Source organism: Schistocerca nitens, chromosome 1 (assembly GCF_023898315.1).
Source record: "Schistocerca nitens isolate TAMUIC-IGC-003100 chromosome 1, iqSchNite1.1, whole genome shotgun sequence".
Lineage (NCBI taxonomy): Eukaryota > Metazoa > Arthropoda > Insecta > Orthoptera > Acrididae > Schistocerca > Schistocerca nitens.
The window spans coordinates 872,845,626-872,870,759 of NC_064614.1; positions in this window are offsets into that span (position 1 = coordinate 872,845,626).

Here is a 25,134-nt window from a genome sequence, read left to right on the forward strand (position 1 = left end):
ACGTCAATGATTGTAAATTTAATAGGTACTTCGTCATTTCATTTGCGTATGTTGACGAAAGCTGTGTGTAGTGACTTTGTGAGCTGTCTTCTGGCTGACTGTGAGAATCCAAGGGACACTGGAGTAGAATAACGAGTGGGTTGGGAAACTGCCCTTTGCTAAAAGACAGAGCCCCCGGCAGGTATGCACTAAGTGACGGGCGATGTTTGGGTTGCTCACCGCCCGGCTGACAGACAGCCACAGCAAGGGCAGGAGACGGAACTCGTCAAGTGGTAAAAACCGTGAGAAGCAGCGAAAAGAAAGCTTTCCAAAAATTATAGGGATCGGCAAAGGGGCGGAAAAACTTAATACAGTCAGAGCAAAAGGAATCTGATGAACTCAAAGGTCATCAATAGCCGATGCTTAAGTCATGAGGAAGCCCAGGATTGGCATACCAAAATTATTTTTGGACGTCGGATTAAAGCTCGTGAGTATCGATGTGCAACCGCTATCATTGGCCGAAGCGTTAAGTAAACCTAGTAGTGGAAGAGAATTGTTACTTTCTGCTACACTCCAAGAAAGATGTGTGTGTTATTGGTTAATCACGGTAGATTATTCTAGAGGAGGGCAATTGATAGTGTTTCCATTGGATGACACTAGGGTAGTCTGCAGAAATTAACTGACGAGAACCTCGTGCTGAGATAACCACCAAGATTTTGAGGAGGAGCGCATTAAGACACTTGGTGCTACAGCTGCAATGGGGAGCGAAATTCCTCTCAGAGTTCCAGAGATGGAACACTTTGTCTTCGTCTTCACTTCTGGCAGACAATGGTTTAGCTTGAGCCATTCGCTGCATTTCAATTTTACAACAACGTTAAGGATGTGCAGCATTTGCGCACAGCATGACTAGGTGGATGTGATGTCACTTGTTTCGAGTTAAAGTCTTCATTCCCTGAATTAATTCACTCACTTGGCTAGTTAACTTCAGCATGCACATAGGCAAGGTAACTGGTGTTCATATATAGTTTTGTGGTTTCTTTTCTCTTTAATCTGTTCACTAATTCAGCAGTCATACCCGGTTTACAAGGACACAGCCAACTGTACATTATTATGATCTTTCCCTTCAATATTCCACCCACCTGTGCCAAGGTATTTTCGTATAAGTTTAACAACCCATTTGAAGTTTAACAACCCATTTGAATTATTGTGCACGTAATAATTACTTGCATTATTTAGTCAACATCTGGAGTCAAGTCAATGCGATTCAGCATTAACAGAACATTATTGTGCTCTTCAGTTTCATCCCATAGATGAAACCCTTTCTCATTATATCTGTATATTTCATGTTTAATTTGGCCGGCCCTGTTCGAATTCTATTGTGTGATTTTGTCTTAACACAGGGAGCAGGCTGTGCACTGTATACGTCACCTGTTCTAGATCTTTACAGCATCACAGATGTATGTTTAAAGATCAACAACAGCCTCACATTACATAGTGAAACGCTCTGCTTAATTCCACAGGACAGAACAGGTAGTTAGAATTCTAGAAAGCGGCCACAAGGAGGGTGTCAGTTACACTCAAACACATATATTTTTATTTAGTTGTCCAAACAATACAGCAAAAATTTTGGGACTTAGTTATCGGGTGAATAGGCCTCACTATCTTATGCCTTAAGGGCACAATCACCAGCGGGCCTGGCCCACTGTGCCGCACGGAGATTTCCTGGCTGATCCACACCAAAAAGACAAAGAAAGTGAGAAACATGTGTTGTTCAAGTACTATTGCTCATTCAATGACAAGTTTCGGAACGCATTTGAAAAGGTCATTGTTAAGATAAAAATGGCTCTCAGCACTATGGGACTTAACATCTGAGGTCATCAGTCCTCTAGAACTTAGAACTACATAAACCTAACTAACCTAAGGACATCACACACATCCATGCCTGAGGCAGGATTCGAACCTGCGACCGTAGCGGTCGCGCGGTTCCAGACTGAAGCGCCTAGAACCGCTCGGTCACCGCGGCCGGCATTGTTAAGATAAATTTCCATATGAACAAAAAGTTCATTTCATGCTTGGTCACAGCACGAGATAAAAGAGTAAATGCTGGCTTCTTCAAGTTAACCGCTGCTATATTGCCAGTGAGACCTGACATCAAGGAGCATTTCAGAGAAGACATTTATTGTTGAAATTTGAGCACGTTAGGCTGCCATCTTACAGACGGCAATCATGTACTAGCATCGAACATGTTAAATTTAGTACCAAAATAAACCACACTTGCTGTACATGAAAACATTAAGATTTTTTCGCACCTTAGACAAGAACCATAAGAAGACATGAAAAAAGATGGTAGTTTCAGCAAACTATTTTATTGATCGATGATGTTCTGGACTTGCTTATGGTCTTCTCTAGCTTAATTAAATAGTGCTATATACGATTACTCGTGGTAAAACTATGATACATGTGATACATTCTACTACGCACTTTTGACCTTCGTAAGTTCTTCTCGTGTCATAAGCAACAAGTGTATTTACAAAAATTTTGCGTTTATGATCTAGATACAACTTGTATTATATTTAATAACTGCCTACTTTCGAATTAAAAAAAATTAATTTTGTTTTGAAATAATTCTAAATATCTGAACACTTCTGTTTGTACTCGTACTTATCACTAATGCGATGCACGCTGCAGTTTCGTAATATCAAAGATGTGACTCGTATTTTGCTATCGTTTAGAGTGGGTAACATTGATTTTCCTTAGTACGTACTTTATTGATCTATCTCCATAAGCTCCGATTTTGTATCTTCAAATTCCAGTAACTCGGATTGCTGCAGCTACGCATTTGTTGGAACCATATGGCTACGAAGTTTCTCGAGACAGAATCCTTGCCTAAAAATTTCTCGGCTTCTTTGTGTTAGATTCGGATAAAAACCCAAGTTTGGACGACATAGTCCCTGATGATGATGATAATGGAGGCAATCATCGGAAGTTTGGGATTCCATCCGATTTTGTTTAACAACTAGTTTGCTTACACATAGAATCATAAATTTAATTACTATTTGTAATTTTACAATTGTGCCTGATCCCATAGACATTATTTTCACTAACGCCACCAGCTTAGGAAATTCTTTTCCTTGCATGGGGTTGAAGTGCTCATGTCAGCTTGGGCACTGAGTGTTATGGAGTAGTGACGTGACACGCTGTATTGATTTAAATAATCATAGTCTCCACTGTTTTTAGGGTGTTGAATTTGCTTTTAGTATCTTGTCTTGTAACGTATATTTCAAATGCGGTTCTGATGATGCGGATATTCCGAATCGCATCATGTCGTGATGATTGAAATTGTTTTAGCAATGAAGAGAACTATAGATTTGTCTAATACGGTGTTCTCCTTGAACGTCAGTTTTGTTTCACTTTCCTACGTTTTTATTTGTTCCTTCTTAAGCAAATTGTGTATATACACATCAAAAAAAGTTTTGCATCACCCCGCAACCTAGCACTCCTGAAGGCAGACGTTGACTGTGGATATTATATCATAGACACAGTCCTTTGACTATTCACACATGCCACTAAACCCGCCCAAAGATGTAAACAACCGTTTATGAGCAACGCCTATTAGACGGAAGGGTCAGACGGCCGATCAGTTCCAGTCACTCCACCAGGAAGGAGTTACAGAGCTCGTGTCGTCTGTAGTTCAACCATGCCTAGAAGGTCAATACCGCGGCTCGATAGCGTCCACTTTGTTACTTTCTGCCAGGAAGGGCCTTCAATAAGGGAGGTGTCCATGCGTCTCGAGTGAACCAATGCGATGTTGTTCGGACATGGAGGAGATACAGAGAGCCGGGAACTGTCGATGTCATGCCTCCCTCAGGCCGCCCAAGGGCTACTACTGCAGTGGATGACCGCTACCTACGGATTATGTCTCGGAGGAAACCTGACAGCAACGCCACCATGTTGAATAATGCTTTTCGTGCAGCCACCTGATCTCGTGTTAAAATAGGCTGCATGATGCGAACCTTCACTCCCGACGTCCATGGCGAGGTCCATCTTCGCAACAACGACACCATGCAGCGCGGTACAGATGGGCCCAACAACATGCCAAATGGACCGCTCAGGATTGGCATCACGTTCTCTTCGCCGATGAGTGTCGCATATGCCTTCGTCGGCGACTGTTTGGAGGCAACCCGGTCACGCTGAATGCGTTAGACACACTGGATCAACAGTGCCTTGATGAACTTGTTAATAGCATGCCACGACGAATACAGGCATGCGTCAATGCAAGATGACGTGCTACTGGGTATTAGGGGTCAGCGATCTGGACCACCACCTCTGAAGGTTTCTCTGAATAGTGGTACAACATGCAATGTGTGGTTTTCATGAGCAATAAAAAGGGCGGAAGTCATGTTTATGTTGATCTCTATTAAAATTTTCTGTGCAGGATCCGTAACTCTCGGAACCGATGCGATGCTAAACTTTTTTTGATGTGTGTGGTTTGAGCTGCAGATTTTCTACATCTTTGTATTTGTCACTTGAAATATATTTGCTGCTACTTATTTGTATTGCATAAACAACTGCAACTCAGTTATGAAATGCTTCGCGACTTAATGAGCATTCCATGAGTCGGAAGAGGTCTTTTTCTTACCGCAATATTCCGGTTGACATAATTTCAGCCATCTTCATGCAAAAATATATGTATTGTTCTCTGCCGAAATATCGTGTAGAGATGTACCCGCCATTCGGCTGCGAGCACGAAACGTCACATAAGACAGCTAAATGTGTCAAGCTTATATTCGAAATGTGTGGAAAGCCCTCATCACTGAGCACTGCGGAACAGTATGACCATAGAGCGCACTTGCAGCATTCCAGCTCTGAACAACACGCAGCAGCATACACAGCAGTAACGAGTGTCTGTGTAGAGACATTTCGTTTTGCTTCTATGTAGCAGCGACACCTCTAACGAGCCGCACGTGCAGCACGATCTTTGAAGTCACACCGTCTCACCGCGACGGTTGGCCCAGCCAGACTAGCCTGAAGGAGGTCACTTTGAGCCTAGAAAGAGGGTTTCCCAGTGCCCGTCTGAAATGCAGATGTCACCCACTGTACGGGATACGGAGCAATTGAGGACAACATGTTCTCTTCCGTAGTGCATACTACTTTTTTGAAGAGCAAAACAGTCACGTTCTCAGTACCTTTCAAAAAACATTGCTCTAGATGTAAACGAATCACTTACACGACCTCGTTGCCTGTGCTCGTTGTGCTGGTTGCTCTCCCCGTCTCGGCAGCTCTGCCAACTATCCAGCGGGTGGGCGCTCCCGGCTGCACAATTTGTTACGCGCAGACGGAAGGCAACCGGTATAAAAATCAAATAATATGGTAAACCGCCACTTCGACTTTCAAAACAAGGTGTCCTATCGTGTGGGTCCACCAATATAACTCAACTTGATAACACAAATTAAACGTTTTAGACAATTCCTCGCAGTTGTGGTGGCTTCAGAAAACGTCATGTTCATTAGTCCACAGTTTTTCCCCCGTCGCGTAGAATGGGAACGTTAAATCTCGAAAGACGCAGAGCTTTCACGGGAAACATGCATATAGTTTTCAATTAACATGTAACTAAAATGCACTGACGGGTATGGAAAATGTGGTAAATCTTGATCAAACGCTACCATACTGATATTTGAGCCGTTCAGCAGTCGATCCCATAGATTTACTTGCATAACGTGACTGCATGGTATCGTTTCCCGCTAGGAAGTGGACGAACCGTACCATTGATACTTAATAATTAAGACACAAAGAGTTACACAAATTGGCTGTGAGTGAGCTTTGATCAGTGGAGAAGGTTAAAAATTTGTGCCGAACGGGGATTCGAGTCCTTCTTACGATGCAGATGTACTGACTGGAAACAGCGGTCATCGCAACTGCGAGGACTACCCTTGCACGCCTCCCAGCAGACCAAAATTCACAACCAATGAATTTAGTGCCCTTTTGCATATTACAATCAACAATAATTACTTGCGTTACTGCGTGCAGCAGCGATGAGCACTGTGTACGGATGTCACAGTGTCGGACCCGTCTGAAAGTCACTATATATACATATAGTTAAAATTTGGTACGCGGGCCTATCTGAGCACTCTGTCCTGTGCCTTGACTGAAGTGTTGGCCGTTAGCGAAGTTTTTAATACTGTCGATTTGAGTGAACAAAGTCGTAGCAGCCCCGTTATGGTGTGGTAAGTGGATAAATGGAGGCGTCTGCTAAATCCTGTCTTTACACTTGTCGATCAGTCACAGTGGATGGATAACCGACTCATGGAACCTACGCTGAAGTGCCAAAGAAACTGGTGTAGGCTTGCGTATTCAAATACAGAGTCATTTAAACAGGCAGATTACGGCGCTGCGGTCGTAAATGCCTATATAAGACAAAAAGTGGCTGGCACAGTTGTTAACCTTACGCCTCGCCTGGGCCCGTCAACACCGAAATTGGGCTGTTGATTACTGGAAACTTGTTACCTGGACGGACGAGTTTCGTTTCAAATTGTATCAAGCGGATGGAGCCTGCATCTCAGCACGGGACTGTTCAAGATGGTGGAAGCTCTGTAATGGTGTGGGACGTGTGCAATTGGAGTGATATAGGGCTCCTGATACGTCTAGATACGACTGTGACAGGTGACACGTTCGTAAGCGTCCTGTCTGACCATCTGCATCCAGTCATTCCAATTGATTTGGGCCATTCCAGCAGGACAGGACAGTGTAGCCACCGAGAATTGTAACAGAGTGGCTCCAGGAACACTCTTCTGAGTTTAAAGACTTCCGCTGGCCACCAAACTCCCCAGACACGAACATTCTTAACGACATTTGGGATGCCTTGCAACAAGTTGTTCACAAGAGATCTCCACCCCTCGTACTGTTACGGATTTATGGACAGGCCTGCAGGATTCATGGCGCATATTCGCTCCCAGCACTACTTCAGACATTAGTCGAGTCCATGCCACGTAGTGTCGCGGCACTTCTGTGAGCTCGCGGGGGCCCTACACGATATTAGGCAGGTGTACCAGTTTCTTTGCCTCTTCTACATCTACATCTACATCCATACTCCGCAAGCCACCTGACGGTGTGTGGCGGAGGGTACCTTGAGTACCTCTATCGTTTCTCCCTTCTATTCCAGTCTCGTATTGTTCGTGGAAAGAAGGATTGTCGGTATGCTTCTGTGTGTGCTCTAATCTCTCTGATTTTATCCTCATGGTCCCTTCGCGAGATATACGTAGGAGGGAGCAATACACTGCTTGACTCTTCGGTGAAGGTACGTTCTCGAAACAAAAGCCCGTACCGAGCTACTGAGCGTCTCTCCTGCAGAGTCTTCCACTAGAGTTTATCTGTCATCTCCGTAACGCTTTCGCGACTACTAAATGAACCTGTAACGAAGCGCGCTGCTCTCCGTTGGATCTTCTCTATCTCTTTTATCAACCCTATCTGGTACGGATCCCACACTGCTGAGCAGTATTCAAGCAGTGGGCGAACAAGCGTACTGTAAGTATTCAAGCAGTGGGCGAACAAGCGTACTGTAACCTACTTCCTTTGTTTTCGGATTGCATTTCCTTAGGGTTCTTGCAATGAATCTGTCTGGCAGCTGCTTTACCAACGATCACCTTTATATGATCATTCCATTTTAAATCACTCCTAATGCGTACTCCCAGATAATTTATGGAATTAACTGCTTCCAGTTGCTGACCTGCTATTTTGTAGCTAAATGATAAGGGATCTATCTTTCTGTGTATTCGCAACACATTACACTTGTCTACATTGAGATTCAATTGTCATTCCCTGCACCATGCGTCAATTCGCTGCAGATCCTCCTGCATTTCAGTACAATTTTCCATTGTTACAACCTCTCGATACACCACAGCATCATCTGCAAAAAGCCTCTGTGATCTTCCGATGTCATCCACAAGGTCATATATGTATATTGTGAATAGCAACGGTCCTACGACACTCCCCTGCGGCACACCTGAAATCACTCTTACTTCGGAAGACTTCTCTCCATTAAGTATGACATGCTGCGTTCAGTTATCTAGGAACTCTTCAATCCAATCACACAACTGGTCTGATAGTCCATATGCTCTTACTTTGTTCATTAAACGACTGGGGGAACTGTATCGAACGCCTTGCGGAAGTCAAGAGACACGACATCTACCTGTGAACCGGTGTCTATGGCTCTCTGAGTCTCGTGGACGAATAGCGCGAGCTGGGTTTCACACGGCCGTCATTCTAGAAACCCACGCTGATTCCCACAGTGTAGATTTCTAGTCTCCAGAAAAGTCATTATACTCGAACATAATACGTGTTCCAAAATTCTACAACTGATCGACGTTAGAGATATAGGTCTATAGTTCTGCACACCTGTTCGGCGTCCCTTCTTGAAAACGGGGATGACCTGTGCCCTTTTCCAATCCTTCGGAACGCTACGCTCTTCTAGAGATCTACGGCACACCGCTGCAAGAAGGGGGGCAAGTTCCTTCGCATACTCTGTGTAAAATCGAACTGGTATCCCATCAGGTCCAGCGGCCTTTCCTCCTTTCAACGATTTTAATTGTTTCTCTATCCCTCTGTCGTCTATTTCGATATCAACCATTTTGTCATCTGTGCGACAATGTAGAGAATGAGCTACAGTGCAGTATTCTTCTGTGAAACAGCTTTGGAAAAAGACATTTAGTATTTCGGCCTTTAGTCTGTCATCCTCTGTTTCAGTGCCATTTTGGTCACAGAGTGTCGGGAAATTTTGTTTTGATCCACCTATCGCTTTGACATAAGACCAAAATTTCTTAGGAATTTTTGCCAATTCAGTAAATGGAACTTGACTTTCAAATTCATTGAACGCCTCTCATATAGCCCTCCTGACACTACGCTTCGCATCGCGTAGTTTTTGTTTGTCTGCAAGGCTTTGGCTATGTTTATGTTTTCTGTGAAGTACCCTTTGCTTCCGCAGCAGTTTTCTAACTCGGTTGTTGTACCACGGTGGCTCTTTTCCATCTATTACGCGTGTATTTGTGAAGGCTATAATGCTGCATTTTCAAAGTGTTAATTACAAGTAAATGATTTATTGCTATTACCGTTAGTTAACTGATGGAATCTTGCACTGTCCTGTAAAGCTTTAATTGTAATGAGCTGTTAGGAACGCGTATCTGTGTAGTGTTATGATACTCTATTGTGCTGCTTGTACACCGTTATTGTTTTTGAAATAAATTTGTTTTTTATTTGGAAATCCTAAAGTAGTTGTGGCATGCCTCGTGCAGCTTTATTTGTCTGTTACTAATTTAAAGGATTCGTAATTGATTTGCGACCACAGCGGTTAAAAGTGTGTATGATTTGTGGAGCTCCTCAGGAGGAGACATGCCAATGCAGCTTATCCTCATCTACCGGTCTTTGAGAATGAACGGGTCACTGGCACGAGGAACACGGAATTCTCATATCGACAAAGCGCACAGACAGTTAGCTTTAGTAGAATGACTGCAGAAGCATTGGTGAGCTGACCGATTCAGTGCAAGAGAGTGACAAGAAGAATAGTCACCAAGAGGGTATCGCAGAATTGCTCTAAGGCTTTGATGAACTGACGGATAAAATATCCGTTATATAAAACATCCGGAAGACGTTAGAGGCTAAGAGTCACATAAACTGACGGGGACATTTTATTGGGAAGTAGGTCGAGGTAGCCAGTTAACACATGTCATTTTGCATTGATAGCATACCTAATAGAAAGAAACTAACATGGTGTGCGACAGGAATCAACTGGCAGATTCATTGGTGTTTAGCGACGAATTTAGTTTATGTTTATGTCATTATATCGACCACAGTTTGTAGACGGCCCAGTGAAAGTCATACGAAACGACGATTCCTGAGACTCATACCTCTCCAAAGCCTGAGATCGTGATGTGTAGAGATATTGGATATGAAGTTTACTAACTGTTAAAGGAAGGCCGTATACTAGTCAGTATCTGGCATGAATAGTGAATTCCGAACAGTATTGCAAGATCCCACATGCCGTTCACACAGCAGACATTATGAGGAAAGTATGAGTTCTTACAAGGACCCAAGAGTAGGGTCGTGGTACAAAGGAGACTCGTATAGTGAAAGTGAAGACGAATTACATGTTTTTCTGATTTGAATGTACAGTCTAATGAGTACGGAACAAGGGTTGAGAATAGATCGAAGAAAGACGAAAGTAATGAGAAGCAGCATAAGTGAGAACTGCGGGAAACTTTACATCAAGATTGAAGGTCAGGGAGTAGATGAATTTAACAAATTCTGCTACCTACACTGCAAAACAATCAATGATGGACGGAGCAATGAGGACGGAAAAGCAGACTAGCACTTCAAAAAGGACATTCCTGGCAAAAGAGCTCTACTAGTATCAAACATAGGCCGTAATTTAAGGAAGAAATTTCTGAGAATGAATGTTTAGAGAACAGCATTGCATGGTAGTGAAACTTGAAGTGTGGGAAAACCAGAACGAAAGAGAATCGAAGCATTTGAGATCTAGTGCTACGGGTGGATGTTGAAAACTAGGTGGACTGATAACGTAAAGATTGAGGAGGTTCTGCGCAGAATCGGAGAAGAAAGGAATATGTGGAAAACACTGAGAAGGAGAAGGAACAGGGTGATAGAACATTTGTTAAGACATCAGGAAATGACTTCTATGGCACAAGATGGAGCTGTAGAGAGCATAGGCTGTAGAGGAAGACAGAAATTGGAATACATCCAGTAAATAATTGAGGACGCAGGTTGCAAGTGCTACTGTGAGATGAACTGGTGACACAGCAGAGGAACTAGTGGCGGGCCGCATCAAACCAGTCTGGAGACTGATGGAAAAAAATGTAGCATACCAACAGTCTCCAACCAGCGATCTGCCTGCTGGACAGTGCTTGTAAATCACTGTCTGATGACCGAATAACCACCACAGATTGCAGCAGATAGTTTTTTCAGCATTGCTCTACCACATTCGATATCACACCTGCGGACACCCATCTCGCAACCAGTCGTGTTACCGACATCCAGCACACGACTTCACCATTAAGGCAGGCTGACTACACGATACCCGATACATCTACGCAGCATCTACTAGTAGCAGGATCCGGGTGGGTGTAAATAGTACCCAACCAGGCGACATACAGCTTGAAGCCTGCGGCCGCTGCAGAGTGGGATTCTAAAATAATGCGCCGGAAAGGGTTATTCCTCAACCACCGGCCGCTGTTCCTACATCTACATCTACATCTACATCTCCATCAATACTCCGCAAGCCACCTGATGGCGTATGGCGGAGGGTACTTTGAATGCCTCTACCGGTACTCCCTTCTATTCCAGTCTCTTATTGTTCGTGGAAAGAAACATTGTCGGTATGCCCCTCTGTGGGCTCTAATCTCTGACTTTATCCTCATGATCTATTTGCGAGATATACGTAGGAGGGAGCAATATACTGCCTAACCCCTCGGTGAAGGTATGTTATTGAAACTTCAACAAAAGCCTGTACCGAGCTACTGAGCGTCTCTCCTGCAGAGTCTTCCACAGGAGTTTATCTATCATATCCGTAACGCTTTCGCGATTACTAAATGATCCTGCAACGAAGCGCGCTGCTCTCCGTTGGATCTTCTCTATCTCTTCTATCAACCCTTTCTGGTACGGATCCCACACTAGTGAGGAATATTCCCTTCTTCCTTTGTTTTCGGATTGCATTTCCTTAGGATTCTTGCAATGAATCTCAGTCTGGCATCCGCTTTTCCGACGATCAACTTAATATGATCTTTCCATTTTAAATCACTCCTAATGCCTACTCCCATATAATTCACGGAATTAACTGCTTCCAGTTGTTGATCTGCTATATTGTAGCTAAATGATAAAGGATTTTTCTTTCTTTGTATTCGCAGTACATTATACTTGTCTACATTGAGATTCAATTGCTATTCCCTGCACCAAGCGTCAATTCGTCGCAGAATCTCCTGCATTTCAGTGCAATTTTCCATTGTTACCACCTCTCGATATACCACAGCATCATCCGCAAAAAGCCTCAGTGAACTTGCGATGTTATCCACAAGATCATTTATGTATATTGTGAGTAGCAACGGTCGTACGACACTCCCCTGCGGCACACTTGAAATCACTCTTATTTCGGAAGACTTCTCTCCATTGAGAATGACATGCTCTGTTCTGTTATCTAGGAACTCTTCAATACAATCACTCAATTGGTCTGATAGTCCATATGTTGTTACTTTGTTCATTAACCGACTGTGGGGAACTGTATCGAACGCCTTGCCGAAGTCAAGAAACACGGCATCTACCTGGGAACCCGTGTCTATGGCCCTCTGAGTCTCGTGGACGAACAGTGCGAGGTGGATTTCACACGATCGTATTTTTCTAAACCCACGCTGATTCCTACAGAGTAGATTTCTAGTCTCCAGAAAAGTCATTATACTCGAACATAATACGTGTTCCAAAATTCTACAACTGATCGACGTTAGAGACACAAGTCTATAGTTTTGCACATCTGTTCGACGTCCTTTTTCCAATCCTTTGGTACGCTACCCTCTTCTAGAGACCTACGATACACCGCTGCAAGAAGGGGGCAAGTTTCTTGGCGTACTCTGTGTAAAATCGAACTGGTATCTCATCTGGCCCAGCGGCCTTTCCTCTTTTGAGCGATTATTGCTGTTTCTCTATCTGGTGCAGTCAGCGTCGTTCAACGAGATGAAGTGCCGTTTGGCCTGTATCGAGCAGCGATGAGCTACACGGCCTAACTCGGACCTCTTAAGCACTAACCTGCATAGAGACTGACGTCAGTGGATACCATCAGACAGAAATCAGGGGCTCGAGTTCGCCCCCTGCGTGTCCGTCACAAGAAACTGTTGGAGAAGTTGTCAGCACAACTGATTTACCATGTGCATGTTTTCCGCTCGTCTAGGGTTCAGCCGAAATGGTCACGATGCCAGCAGATGCGCTACAGGCGACATGGTGCTGTCAGCAAAGGCACTCGTGTCGGTTACCTGCTCCCATAACCCATTAACACAAAATTTCGCCACACTGTCCTAACGGATAATTTCGTCCTATTGAGGTTATTTCACGTAGAATTGCTTGACTGTTGGCACTGACAACTTTACGCAAGCTCTCCGCCGTTAAGTGAAGTTGGTTCAAAAAATGGCTCTGAGCACTATGGGACGTAACATCTGAGGTCATCAGTCCCCTAGAACTTAGAACTACTTAAACCTAACTAACCTAAGGACATCACACACATCCATGTCCGAGGCAGGATCCGAACCTGCGACCGTAGCAGTCGCGCGGTTCCGGACTGCAGCGCCTAGAACCACGTGGCCACAGAGGTCGGCCGTTAAGTGAAGTGTGTCGGCCACTGTGTTGACTGTGGTAAGAGGTAATGGCTGAAACTGTTACACTCGGACACTCTTGGCACTCTGAATCTCGAAATACTGTATTCCCAACGATTTCCAAAATGAAATGTGCTATGCGTCTAGCTTCAATTACAAACGATACTTGGTATTTCCTGGAATTAAAGATAGCAGGGAAGGGAGGACCCGCCAATATAACTTCCTTTTCACACAACATGTTTATTTAACATTATATAAACTGTGTTTTACAGATAATTGAAATATTTAACCATAAAATTTTCTCTGGCGAACTTAACAAATTTGCTAAATTCTTTTCACCCTAAACCTTAAGTTGAATAAGCTTTTAATCTTTGCAAAAGAAATCTTAAGTGCTATATGGCAAAATACCAAACAATATGACATTGATTACAAGACCGCCGGACCTGCAGCCCGCCTATTATCGGGTTAAACAGCGGTGTTTACTACCGTGCTGGACACAGTCTATCTTATTAAATGCCATTCTGCAACATATGAAACTATGTACGCACCATTGTTGACAAGAGTGATTCAGTTACTCAAAACAGATGATTTAACTTTCAATTTGAAAGCTGTACGTCGGAAGGTAAGATACCCACCAGTGCTTAGAGATTAAAAAGATTAGGAAACAATATGACAATAATAAGGCTTACTTCAAAGCAACCAATCTCTTAATTTAAATCGGCAATCAAGATGTGACTGGATCCTAATCCGTCCCTTCTGGCAGTTTTATTTTGACTAAAGCCCTGGTGACAATTGACTGTTAATACTTTCAAGGTTAAATGATTGTCAGTTATTAAGACCGCTCTGAAAGAAAGTCTTAAAACATTACTTGTGAACCTTATTAAAAGAGAACTCACTCGGTGGAACCGCTAGATCCAGCTAAAATACATCAATAACGACCAGGTCTTCCGAACACAGAAACGAACAGCTTGTACAACAGGTTGTTCTGATTATAATTAATCATTGAGAAACGCAATTACTATCAAAGAATTGAATCGGTTAACAGCTAAACCTAACCACGGGGTTCCTCTTTTGTTTAGCGGCAACCTGTGCCTTACAAGGGAACCTCCCCATCGCACCCCCCTCAGATTTAGTTATAATTTGGCACAGTGGATAGGCCTTGAAAAACTGAATACAGATCAGTCGAGAAAACAGGAAGAAGTTGTGTGGAACTATGAAAGAAAATAAGCAAAATATACAAACTGAGTAGTCCATGCGCAAGATAGGCAACATCAAGGACAGCATAAACTTACGAGCGCCGTGGTCGCGTGGTTAGCGTGAGCAACTGCGGAACGCTAGGTCCTTGATTCAAGTCTTCCCTCGAGTGAAAAGTTTAATTTTTTATTTTCAGACAATTATTATCTGTCCGTCCGTCCGTCCGATGCGAGGTAACTGCACCGTAGTATGGGGACGCTACACCTAAACAAACATCGACACACGGCACGTCAGTCGACTACAGCGCACGGAAGAGAGAGTATTCCTGCTAACGAGGCTCCCTGGCTGGCAGTTGACTGTTCGCTACTTCGGACGAGAGTGCATTAAATACGTGAGATGCATTCCGGAGCAATATGAATCCAGCAAATATAGCTCGCGACTTCATTGGAGAGGCACGTCCTTTCATCTACTAATTGCACGATTTTGCGGTGCGCTCGCAAAACACAGACACTAAACTTATTACAGTAAACAGAGACGTCAATGAACGAACGGACACACCATAACTTTGCGAAAATAAAGAAAGTAAACTTTTCACTCGAGAGAAGACTTGAACCAAAAACCTCTCGTTACCCAGCTGCTCACGCTAACCACGGGACCACGGCGCTCCTGAGCTCACGGTCTCCTTGATGTTGCCTATCTTGCGAATGGACTACTCAGTTTGTATATTTTGCTTTTTTTTTAATAGTTCCACACAACTTCTTCCTATTTTCTCGACTTGATCTGTGTTCAGTTTTTCAAGGTCTATCCACTGTGCCCACTTATAAATAAATCTAAGGGGGGTGCAATGGGGAGGTTCCATTGTTAGTACCATTGTTCCGGCTGTATGTATGACCAAGAGCTGATTAATTAGAACATTAATGACTGGGTACAAACCAGAAAGGAAAGGTAATTTAATCTCGGGACAAATTTTCAAACGGCTATTGCCTTAGTGCAATACAACTGCCTATATTTATGACCAATGAGCCGGCCGAGTAAAACTCTGAGTGTCAGGTACAAACAAGACTATAATGAGGGCGGTAGACAATGAAACAAATCACCACGAGGATAACAGAATGTTACTCCCCTTTATCAGCAACAGTTCCATGGTTCCACGGTGCGTCGCAGCGGTTACCGAGTGGTGTTGATGCAAGCCAGGTAGAAGAGGGCAACCAGGCCAAGAGCGATCGTCCGACACGAATGTTGCCAACCAACCGACGGAAGGTCGTCCTACAGCTTTTAGTCAATGCTGACCTGTGTGAAGTACTCCGGTACCTTCACTCTGCGCAGGCCCTCCTTGCGCAGATCGTGGTTTCGGCCGCTCGGACCACGTGACCACCTGTTGTCGCGACGCTACCGCCAATCCCCAAACTTCGTGCCTCTGTGTCTCGGGTCAGCGAACCCCGTATATATCTTTACAAGCAAAGACCTTCTAAGGACATAACCCACAGACACCAACTGTTCCTCAAGAGGGATAGTTGTTACTACACCTGAGCAAGTAACGTCAGACAGAACAGCCTACTCATTCCATCGGGACCACGGCTCAACCAATCTTCGTTCAAAATCTCGTAATTCCCGTCGTGCGACCATAATCACATCGGAAACCTTTTCACGTAAATCACCTGAGTACGAATGACCTCTCCGCCAATGAATCGCCGTTTTATACCTGTTGTACAAGATACTACAGCCGTCTGTATACTTGCATTTCACTGCCGCATGACTTGTGTCACCCCATTACAAACTTATATTAACAACTCAAAGTACTTGGTTAAGAACGCATGCCTATACAATCAAATTCCACTCCCACCGAAATCCTGCTTCACAAAAGAAATGAGTATACTTATTTACATTCTCAGATCCAGATAATAGTCAAGAAGGCGCGATAAAACACTTGGGTGTCTTGTGGAGGAATTGAACCCTGAGAAAGAACCCTCTGACGGATATTGTGCACTGGATATTAAAGAAGAAATTATTATAGTTAGTTGGAATACAACGTGTAAATATAAATGAAAACCTAAGTGCACTTAATATATTGGCACAAGATAGGAAAGCATGGGTCACGGCATGAACAAGTTGAATGAAAGGAAATCGTCCAAAAAAACGTAGGTTGTATTATTGCTTACCTCACGCAATAGGCACTGGCATAACCTGTAATCCATCTGTATTAGAGGGACAATGTGTTTGTGTTCTTGTACCGAGTTGCCTACGGCAAGGCGGCGTTTGGAATTGCCAATCGGCCATCTAGTTAGATTATCGTTGCTTGCGTAAATTACTTATGGTTAAGTTCAGGATGGGTCCTTGGGAAAGGACACGACCGATTTTCTTTCCCTTGCTTCAGAAGACCGTTCTTCTTCTTTACCCATAGTGAACTCTTCGTCGATGGGACGCTTCTTTCCTGTTAGTTCTTCGTACAAGATACAGAATAGCTCCACAGAGCCGCACACTTAGTTTTAAAAGATGCAATGCCGTTAAAATTGCAACACCAGGAAGAAGGCCTGGGACCAACATCAGTTTGATATGAAGTCTGCTACTGCTTGCATAAGAATCTGATACTAGTGACACCATCTACGTGCAGTGTATTTGGGGGACGATTAGGATACACAGAGGGTTTCCAATTCAGAAATCACTTTCAATGCTGGCCATTCGTAAGGAGAACGTGTTGTTGTCCCTTGTGTAAGAAGAAGAAACGTCTACCAAAATGTGTTGGAATTCAACTTCTATCGAGACTACGTTTTGTCGTCGACGATATTGCTGTTCGCAGTGCTCGTGATCCCACGACTATCATGCGAATACGGAATCAGGAGGGTTCTGAAGATCCATGCAACATCCCAACAGTCCAACGCGACTAGGCTCGAAGAGCTAGATATGTTATTCGCTCGACCATAGAGGATCTTACTGGCATGACACGACATCGAATGAGAAAATGAGCTCGTTTACAGCAAGACAAGTTCAACGCGGACAATGTGGCGACTACAGGCACGACGACCATTGTTACAAGATTCCCTTATCACCGTAGCAGTGAGATGGGTGACGACAGTAGTGCTCGAAACAACAATGAACGCAATGAACCATGTCGTTGGGTTGCCATTCCGTATACAATGCTACCGCCTCTCTCTGCACAGTGGTTAATTTTGACCGCACGCTTAACATTTCAGGCCTGTGGCCGTGCCCTATCTTCGACTTGTAACGTTGTCTTTCAATAATGTGACGCCAGGTCGCATATCTCCCGTGCTGATATGACCTGTCTTGAAATGCAGATGATCTCACAGCTGTTAAAACCACTTTTTATGGGTCTCTGAGTGGCTGCCACGCCACAGCTTAGTAGCCAAAATACGGTAAATGATCTCTGGCACAGTTCTGAAGCAGCACGGAATGCCGTTCTCGCAACTTTCGTTCCAGCTCAGCTCGACTTTATGCCCAAACTAATTTGAGGCACTGTTGATGCAAGAGGTGACAGCTCCGTGAACAAAAGTTTACCCATACTCTCAAATAACCTAAAAATTTAATAATATATTCATCCTACTAAACTCTGTAAACACTATATGCAAAATTTCATGATTTGCTCTCCTAGCTGGTATTGTGGTTCTAACAGCCCGCAGTGGCAACGGCCTTGCCACAGTGGCTACACTGGTTCCCGTGAGATGTCGGGCATGGTCGGCACCTGGATGGGTGACCATCCAGGCCGCCGTGCGCTGTTTCCATTTTTCGGGGTGCACTCAGCCGCGTGATGCCAATTGAGGAGCTACTCGACCAAACAGTAGCGGCTTCGGTCACGAAGACCATCATAACGACCGGGAGAGCGATGTGCTGACCCCACACGCCTCCTATCCGCATCCTCCTCTGAGGATGACACGGCGGTCGGATGGTCCCAGTGGGCAACTTGTGGCCTGTAGACGGAGTGGTTTTTCTTTTTAACTGAAAGAAAAATATACCCGTTGAAGGTAATGTTCTAATATACGAATTTTTTTCAAAGTGGAAAGCGTTTTGCAACTAAGTATATTGTACAGGGTGAATAACCTAAAACTTGCATCCAATTATTGCGGTAAAGGAATGTGCTATTGATGTGCTGTTTTTGCCGGCCAGAGTGGCCGAGCGGTTCTAGGCGCAACAGTCTGGAACCGCGTGACCGCTACGGTAGCAGGTTCGAATCCTGCCTCGGGCATGGATGTGTGTGACGTCCTTAGGTTAGTTTAAGTAGTTCTCAGTTCTAGGGGACGGATGAAAAATGGTTCAAATGGTTCAAATGGCTCTGAGCAGTATGGGACTCAACTTCTGAAGTCCTATTAAACTATCAGACTAAAAGATTCTAGTGCGAATCGTTTGCGAGCTATTGTATTTAGAAAAGGATCCTCGCCGTCACTTGTTTGTACCATTCAATCTGCATTGTTTCTAGGGACGATGTTGTTATGTTTGCTTGATAGCATTGCGACTTGCAAGTTAGTTAATGTGTGTCAGACCAAGCAGTAGGGGTTTACAGACGCAGAAAAATCCGATATGCTCATGGTGTACGGAGAGTGCAAGAAGAATTCAATTCTTACCCGTACCGCGTACGCGGAAAGATATCCCAATAGACGTGAACCATTTGGGCAGTTATTTATCAGCTTCTTCAACCAGTTACGTGCAAGTGGTAGTGTAACACCTAGATAAGAGAAGGTAGCAAGTGACTGCAGAAGAGCGGGAGATTAATGTTCTTGCTGCTGTTGCAGTTGATCCGCACGTTAAGTACCGTGCAATTGCAAGAGGAAATGGCATGAATGAGGCAACTGTCGTACGCATTCTCCATCGACACAGGTTCTATACCTGATAGGTATCTCTCCATCTGGAGCCACATGGTAACGATTATGAAAATCGTGTTAACTTTTGCATAGGTATTAACAAAGGGTACTTCAGTCGTATCAGAAATCTTGTTTAATGATAAACCACATTCACGAATCATGACCAGGTAAAACGCCGAAAAATGCACTATTAGTCTGTTGACAATCCCCGTTGACCTCGACAGGTGGAAAGTAACTTAGTTTAGTTAAGACGGAACACTGAACACGCACAATATCGCAGCCTCCTACCCGACGTCTTCCACGGACGTTAGAAGACGTTCTTCTGTAGGCTATGAGGAATCTCTGATACCAATACGATGGTTGTCCAGTGCATAGTGGACGAAGTACTAAAGCATGTCTTCACGAATTGTTTCCACCTCGCTGAATTGGAAGGAGAGAACCAGTACCTTTGCCAGCCTGTTCCTTCGATTTGATGCCTGTAGACGTTTTTCTATGGGGAAAATGTAACGACGTATTACTTCAGCCTGCTCGGACATCTCCGCTAAAATTCTAGAACGTGTGCAACAGTCTTTCCATACCAGACTGGAGGACTGTACTGCAGCCGCCGATGATCATTTCGAACCCAAACTGTGACGATCAGTTGTCCGTTACTGGACACACTCCACCTAACTAATGCATGTACCAATGTCGTTCTTTGTGTATGCTACCACAAGGCGGAATGGGAACTTTTGAAAACCTATTAACTCGTAAATGATTCACACTACAACACCACTGGCATTCTAATTTTCACCACTTTTAGTCTTGAAATCTCAGTACGCATTGTCCCATTTCAGAAAGTATTTATTTTCACAAAAATACACTTTCTAAGTATTATTAACGTCTATTAATTTCCTAACAATACGAACCCTTGACTATCAGTCCATTGTGTGAAAACCACCCAACAGCGCTTTCCATTGCTGCAATATTTGCGCTGAAAGTTTTAGATGATTCACTCTGTATATAACAATATGTTTCCATATGATTCATCTACCGTTAAGCTATAGAAGTACGTCCGTTCAAAAACCAGCTGCGGAGTTACTCGAAACTATAAAATTACTACACATTCTGAAGCAAGTAATACTCCCAGTAAACAACTGACAAAGTGACGTACATGTTTCGGGACTTCTGTTACCATCTGAGAATGATTGCGTCAAGTTCCCTCTTTAAGTCGCAAAGCTATTCGGTTAGCAAGTGCGGTGACTCGCGAGCACTTGCGTGCTTAGCAAGCCCACTACAGGTCTCTGGCGCCCCTGTTGTAATGCCACCGGTTATCCGGCAGCGGCGGCAGCTGCGTCGAGACTAAATGGCGAATACTATATAATGGGATCAGCGGAATGTTATTCGAGGGAATTTGTCAGGCTTAGCGTTGCTATCAGCGTCTAGGCTGCGAACATTACTCAGGGTCGCATTAGGTCTGCGAGCAAGTGTGTTCCGATGCTCCGGTGCCACTCAAGCCGAGTCAGTGTAGCGGATTGTGAAAATGTGTCCGACACTGTCGTCGATTTTCCTCCCTCTCCCGTGTTGGTATGCACCTTGCACAGTCACGCAGAGGCTTAGAAACGAACTGAGTACGAGTGTGAATCTCTTGTCTCGGTCAGTAATGGTTGTCCCGTGAGTACAACCAACAACTATTGCCTGTCAGTTTACTCGAGTTTGTGAAGGCTAAATCCTAATAATCTATGAGCAGAGGTATGAGCTGATAAAGGAAATAGTATCCGATATTCCACGATCCGCATCTGCAGACATGCACGAGCGAATATTATATTTAATCCGTTCGGTCCTCGTGAACTATGTCGAATTTACGTCTCCCGAAATCGGACCCCGTGATTCCACAGACTAATCAAATACACACCAATCGTGACGTGTTAATAAAGCATAGTGTGCCGTAATCTTGATACTTACCGTAAGTTGAAAGTTTATGTTGTAATTACTGACACAGATTTTGTGACATTTTCTTGGACCGTATCCGCAACATTTGGTCATAGAGGTCACGTTATAGCAAGTCGTTACATCTTACGTACTGGTAAATGTTAAAAGGTCCAAAGCAAATATCCGTGAATTCCCCACAACCTAAGATCAGTTCGGTGTACTACATTTCGCACTCGCATAAGTGTCGCAGTATCTCCATGTAATTATATTACAGACAAACGTTGACAGTTTACTCATTTTATACCTAACTTAATTTACGTTCGTGCAATCCAAGTAGACGCAAGTCGAAATACAGCGCTGTCATTTAACATTTAACCATGAACTAATTATTTTAAGTGGCAGTCCGCATCCTCACTGATAAATTGAAACGTTTTATATTAGTGCTTTATTAGGTCGCTGATAACAACATATGACTTGTTACTAACATTATATTTTTTCATGCGTTTCGTGCGCAGCTTAGAAAATGCCATAATGCACACTATAATTGATTGTGTATATCGAAAATGTAACTATGTGGCTGCGTACTATGTGTTAAGGCATTTTGTATCATATTCTGATAACTGCCTCTACCCGAAAAGCGTCAGATAATTTATTTTTTAATATCAAGTGATTTGTTGGTTTCAATGAATTAATGCAGCAGCGATATAAGACGTGCTCAAAGTTTACGTAATGGACCCAGGCTTCCTGCTCGAATTTACGTCGCAAAGTAAGCTCTACAAATGGATTATGAATTCTATTTCCAATTCGGGTATTGTTATGGATTGTGTAATGAATTAAATTATTCCACACGAGCCCCTGGGCTGTCTCCGTAGACATGACCAGATCGATTAACAACAGGTCTACTTGTTGTGCCGATGTCCTGGCCGCTTTCTCAATAGTTTGGATTTGCTGCGAAGTTCTTGCTCGTTTCTTTTGATTAAGTTCTTGTCATCATTTTCGTTCTGGGATTTTGTAGTGTCTTCCGTCATTTCATAGATGACAGGTGACCATATGTCACCTGAAGATGTGACCTTATGATCACGACACCAGTTGTGATTGAGTGATTAATAAATCAGACTCTGACAACTGTTGGGGTCTTATCAACTGCAATGCACTACTGCAGCTTGCTAGCCGCCAGCAAACTTGGGATCATGACATAACGTTTAGCTGTTCCTATCCTAGTTCCTCTGAATCCTGTGAAGCAGGCGCCCCCATGAAGCTAGCCTTCATCAATATGTCACGCAAAAGGAAACATAAAGTTAGTACCGTGCAAATAAATTATTTATTTATAACAGCCATAAAGACTAGGCTATGATGGATTGTAACGGAGCTACTATCATCTAGGTGATTTAAAAGCTACTGAATGAAAATTGTGAAGTTGTAGTTGCCTCACATACCAGATTATGATGCAAAGTTAATTTTTTTTTTTTTGGCCTACGTATTGACCTGCTTTCTTTTACAGTCATTTTGCGCAGTGCTGACGCCATTATCATTCTGGTACGTCCTACTGACCGGTAGTATCTAAGAGGTTCCATGCCCTTTTTTGCATGTCGCCTCTCATTTTCATCAATTTTATTTATGTTGTATGTCATTGCACGGTAGTAACAGACCGAATAAGGTTATTGTAATGAGAGTATTTGTACTTATAGCTCAAAAAATACTTTTCACTTGATTCTTATACATGATGGGTTCCTTCCCTGGGTGGCCTGTGCGAGACAAGCATCGGATGACGCGGCACACCGCATTTCCGGTTGGGGGCTGCACTTCCCTGAATTCTGAGGGGTTCGTACAATAGGCTTAAGCGCCTGTTGGAACTACTGACGTCCGTCGAGTTTCCCCTATTGTATGCAGGGTGAAAGGACCTGCGAGACGTCTGAGTGTCGCCGCAGTTTATGTGTTTACATTTACGGCGCGTCTGGAATGAAGATTCCTGGCACCGACTGACTGAGTGTCCTCTTGTTTCTGAGAATACTTGTGGACCGTGCTCTGCTGGATGCGACTGTCTGGCGCCGGATTGCCGGTGGTCTAGGCAGGTTGTTTTCATGCCCTCAGCTGAATAGCAGAGGCATGATTGATCAACTTAAACTGACGCCAGTTGACGTCATAGATCCCTGCTTGAAACTGGAGGGAACGGTCACTATTGGCGCGAATGATGTTCTGAGAAAGTGTGGGTGAATTCTGGAATCAGAACTGAATGGTGATCCGTGGTTTTTCGGGGAGAGTAGGGAGTACAACAATGTTGGCTTCGCTCTTGCGTTGGGCAGGCAGTGGATTCGGGATCTGATCTTCCTCGGAGTCGGACGGTGTTGCGACTTGGTAGCTCTTTTTTGGAAGAAGTTAGAATTCTTGGACAGCCTTCGAGACCAGGGGTTGACATAGAGTTGCTGCACGGCAGAAGACGGCGCCTACATCATCAGAACGGTGCCTACCTACGACATGCTGCAAATTTCACTGCTTCAGTCAGTATTTGGCGGCTCCGGCATTGTAGGACCTTATCAATTTTATACTGAGTCCCTCAGCAGCACGCGCCGTCGCTTTGCTACAAGTCCACCTTGCTTGTTTCTCCATGTGATCCCATTTGAGCTCTCACTACTAATTACGATACTGCTATATAGTCAGGAGATTATTATTTGATTCATTAGTACCTCCAGTCATTATCGTCAACCTATTGCATCACAGAGAGTAGGAGCCCCTTTTTCTCGAGCCAACTCTTATTTTCATAATATTTCAGTATACCCTACCCTTTAACATACTGCTTGTGTCGAGAACCATATGCATTTATGTTCTGATGTATAATAAATCTCATTGTAATATTTAATCTGCATATTATTTCGTAGATATATGCAGAATCCCATTTCCTGTTGTTTATTATGATAAAGTTCTCTTTTTCTTGAGTAGATTACGATTTTTATTAAATTATTTTGAGTGTGCACTCCTTATTTTACCAACTAGCAATATCCACCATCATTTCCTTCCGTTACCGTTGTGCACATAATTAGCTGGTAGATAAAAATGGGGTCGAGTGTATGTCTCGTTCTAATGCAAAATTCGTCTGAATTAAAGAGGTACAAACTCTCCTCCACACCGGCACCTCGCATATCTTGCATTGACACACTAGGGAAACTCGAAATTCCTAGACCATTAAAGAATTTGAAACGTCTGAAGAACGAGGACATACGAAATGGCGTCCGAAACATGCGCGATAGATAACTGGTTACGACCTACAATTTATTCATATTTTACCGAAATGATCCGTCGCGGACATCCAATAAGAATTTAATTTAATTTTATCTATATTTCGCAGCTTCAAACGTGACTGTATTCAGTACACTGGGGGTATGAATTAAAAAACGCCTTCAGTCACAACTTCTTGTATTTTATTAAGTACAGGGTGCATATCGGACCCTGTGGGTCCATCATCAGATGTAGTTCGTCTTAATACATTCTTTATTTTTTCTCTTGAATGAGGTGAAATGCGTATTCCTGTCACGAAAATGTTTGATGTTAGGTTATGAATTTCGTAAGTCAAACGAGGAAAATATGTGCGAAATAGTGGAAAAGACGAACAGCGTAAACTTACCACATAATCCAAGGAAAGCGTTTTTAACGTTTTAACGCCAGAAAACAATCTTTTCTCCATCGTTTTCCTACATGTCACTTCATTCAAGAGGCAGACTTGCAAACACACATGTTTGTAAACACTTCACTTCGGATACAACGTGATTCGTTGCATTATGTAATGTATGTGTTTAACACTTTATTACTTGTCTTACTGCGTTTTGTAGAGAGTATTGCGTTCCCTGAGGATCCTGAGATCATTTTCAATATTATTTGGTTGGTGGTTC